Source organism: Athene cunicularia, assembly GCF_003259725.1.
Source record: "Athene cunicularia isolate RWA chromosome 23 unlocalized genomic scaffold, athCun1 chr23_part1, whole genome shotgun sequence".
Lineage (NCBI taxonomy): Eukaryota > Metazoa > Chordata > Aves > Strigiformes > Strigidae > Athene > Athene cunicularia.
Window position 1 is genome coordinate 5,437,411 of NW_020799130.1, and position 3,827 is coordinate 5,441,237.

A 3,827-nucleotide genomic window follows, 5' to 3' on the forward strand; every position below is an offset into this window, starting at 1 on the left:
GTGCAGGGTGGAGGGTGCAGGTTCTGGGGTGCAGAGTGTGGGGTGCAGGGTACAGGCTTTGGGGAGCAGAGTGGGGGGTGGCAGGTGCAGGTTTTGGGGTGCGGAGCACAGGGTGGTGGCCTGGCACGGTGCAGCACTTCAGGGAGGTTCATGCCGACGCGGGACCCTGCGTGCCTCGGGCTGACATTCCTGCCGCTCCCACCTACGCCCAGCAGCCACCCCACACCCCGGCCTCCCCGCTCCGCCTCGGCGCTCCTCGGGGCCGCGGCTGACCAGGCCTGCCCCAGCCGTGCCCGGGCAAGCTGCGCTCCCCCTGCCAACGCTGCCGGCTGTGGGCCAAGCCTGGCACAGCTCCCCATCCATGCTGCACCCGTCCCAGCACCCTGCGCGGAGCCCAGGCACGTCTCCAGCTGCCTGGCATCGTGCCCTCACCCCAGCCCCTGCCCCATTCCCACCTGCCTGCCTGCCTCTGCCCTCCAGGGCTGCCCGTGGGGCGTGTGCCCAGCCCTGTTGCCTGTTGGAGCCCTGTGGGCTGCAGGCAGCTGCCTGGAAACGAGGCATGCCGGGCACAACTGCAAGGATGTGGTGGGTCCCAGGGCTGGCATGGTGCAGGGTGGGCAATGGCTGGTCCCCACGCGCGGGCAGAACCACCGCTCAGCCTCTGCACCGGGGCCAAGGGCATCACAGGGAGGAAATCCAGCATCCTGCATCCCGCCACTTGGTACCCACAGCCCTGGGGACACGCTGCAGAAGGCATCAGCCAGGGGCTGCTGTCATGCTTCTCATATTTGCCTTAAAAATATGAAATCCAGCAGGAAGCGGAGCAGCCCCCCAGACCCCATTGCCCCCCATCGCGGGCAGCCAAGCCCCTGCCTTTCGCCCAGGTGTAGGTGAGCACAGATGAGTCGCACTCCGCTGCCACACACACACATTCACCACCCGGTGTCCCGCAAGAAATCAAACCAACGGGACCTGCAATTAATACCTGTGATAGAATAGAGCTGATTATAATTGGCACGATAATTGCGTTACACCTAGGGAAGGGTATAAGCAGAAAGCCCTGCAAAAGAGACTCTTTGTCTTTGCTTTTTTGTTTTCTCTCCAGCTCACAGGTAATAGCCAGGAACGGGCAAACCCTCTTTTAATGGACTCTTAACAATGCCGTAATTTCCCTTTGCAGGGAAAGTTTTCCAAACAGTCAAAGATTCAAAACAAAGCAATGATTGTTCCTATTAGCATTAAATTCTACTCTGGGAGAGAGAATAAATCAAGCAAGGGGATTCAATTCAAAACAGAACTATAAAAAATCCAATAATGATTTTTTAATATTAATAAGAAAAATATATTGTTATGCACCCTTAGCATTTAAACTTCTAATCCAATCAGCGCAAAGTGCAGAGATAAATCACAGCCGCAGAGGAGAAGGGAACAACCATCAAGCAGGCAGCAATAAAATGCTGTCTTACATCCCTGGGACAGGCATAGGTTTGACAGACTCAAAAAAAAAAAGCCGAAATTTATGAGCCTGTCGCTCCACAAGCTTGTTAATTCCTTCCCTGCATCCTCGCACGCGCCCTCCACCTGGGGCAGGGAGAGCGCGAGGGCCCGTGCTGGCCAGGCAAGTTGCAGGCAGGAGGTGACAGCAGGCATCCTGCCTGCCTGAACCCACCGGCGTTGCGGAGCTGGGGACTTGCCCTTCTTCATCCCGCTTAAACCTGCTTCCGGCAGCCGTCGGCTCCCAGCAGCTCCGGCTGGCTCTGCAGAAGGACAGGCTGGTCGCCAGGATGGAGCCAGCAGACCCGCTGCTAAAGGAGGTCACAAGTGTGGTCCCAAGCACCGTCCCAATCGTGGTCTCCCCACCTCCTCCATCCTTAGAGGTTGTGTGTTTCTGATCCCACACTACCGAACACATCCGAGAGCCTGGGCAGGCTCTAGGGACGCTCGAAACCTCAGCACACGCTGATGTGCTCCCCGCTCCCACCAGCAGCACAGACGCCAGCCAGTGGTACCCACATGGCCCCCCGGCCCCCCTCTGCTCCCCATCCCACGGGTCTGCACAGGCAGAGCAGCAAAGCATGAGACCCTGTAAGCCCCCTGTGGAGCCGGCTGCCCCACTGGGCGAGGAGATATCCCCCCCCTTTGCCAGGGTCACAGTCCAGGAATAATGTCAGTAAGGCTCCCCCCACGGCTCATGCCGCCCCATCCCTGTTGAACTCATTACAGGTAACGACCCTGCAATTCACCCCCCTGATTTATCCACTCCAGCAGACGATGCGCTGCCACAGGGGCCAGTGACGAGCCCAGATGAGCAGCAAAATGCCACAAAATGCAGCCAGAGCATCTCAGCTCTCTCCAGATTCCCCCAAACCCCAAATCTTCGCAATCCTGCAGAAAGCAGCTACATCCAAGGGCAGGGAAATGACAAACCATGGCAGGAGGAAGGAGGAGCAGCAAAGCACCTGCAGCTGGTGGTCCCGGCCATGCGACGGCTGAGGACAAAAGACATCTCAGCCATGCGGGGAGTTCCCAGCCGTCTGGCAAATTGCTGACGCCACGAACCAGGGCGAGAGGGCATTTGGGGACAGGGGGACGGACACGCTGATCCTACTTGGGAGCGCCCCGAGGTTTCATTCCCGCTGGCTCCCAGTGGCACTGATCCTGGAGGAAGCTCATGAGGGGGCAAAGGATTAATTACAGCTATTACAGGTTCAAACCTGTGGAGCATTTCTGCTTCACTTTCGCTTCGGATGGTTTGGGCAGAGGGTTGGGGAGCCGCTGCCAGGCTCGTCCCCATGCTCCCCACCTTGGCACCACTTGGGTCTCACACAGCCGGTGACATCCTGTCTCAGGGTAGCAAATCTGCTCCCCGAGGAGTAGAAAGCACCCCAGCCCTCCTGGCAATTTGCAACATGTTTTAAGGAAAAAAAAAAAAAAAAAAAAGAGGTGATACAACCCTGCACCTGGGTTTTGGACCGAAAAGCAGCACTAGGAGCACATCCCACCATGCCCACACTGCCCTGCCGTCCCTGCCAGCCTGGCTGCTGGAGGAGATGCCAGCGGTCCCTGGGGTGGCACAGCCACCAGCACATGGAGCTGTTACTGGAAGGGGCTCGGGGACCTCGGAGAGTGAGCAGTGTCACCACTCAGAGCACCTCCAGGCTTTCCCACCGCACTCCGAGCAGCATCTGGCTCCCTGGCACGCAGCGCCCATCCCCGGCACCATCCCTCGGGGCCCTCGGCAGCGCCAAGGCCGAGCACGGAGCTGGCACGGCCCCGCGAATGCCCGTCTCCTCTGTACCCCGGGGCTGGCCCCGGCTGCAGCCTCCTCCCAATCCCGCAGGAGAGGAGCCAGACACCCTGGGAGACACAAAGGCTGCCCCGGGGAGGGCGAGGGTGTCTGGCAGCGCCAGGCTGCCCCGCTGCTGGGCCACGGGGAAGCGGGTGGCCTTCCAGGGGGGAACCCAGAGCCCGGCCCGGGGGTGCCAGCATGGAGTGGGCAAGCAAAGGGGGGTTTGAGGAGGGGGGGGGTTGAACTTTTGAACCAGCAGGCAGGAGATCAGTGCATTACCTTAACGCGAGTTAAAAATAACCGTCTCGTCTCTTGAAATGAGCCTGTCTGCAATTACAGCTTGGCATGTCTGCTCCAGAGCGTCCCCGGGCTGGCACCGCGCCAGGTGGCAGGCGGCTCCGAACAACCCTCGCCTTTCTTCTCTTCCTTAGGGTTGGCTTTTTTTCTTTGTTTTTTTTCGGTTGGGTTTTTTTGGTTGTTTTTTTTTTTTTTTCCCCCCTTCCCAGCAAATCAAAGGTGGCTGCTCGGCGCCTTGGCT

At 59.1% G+C, this 3,827-nt stretch overlaps 1 protein-coding gene across 1 annotated transcript in view; it reads right to left on the reverse strand.

The window, feature by feature from the left end:
• Positions 1-3,827, reverse strand: part of LOC113488286 (forkhead box protein O3-like) — a 31,913-nt gene that overhangs the window by 22,662 nt on the left and 5,424 nt on the right. The gene's annotated exons all lie outside the window — the stretch shown is intronic.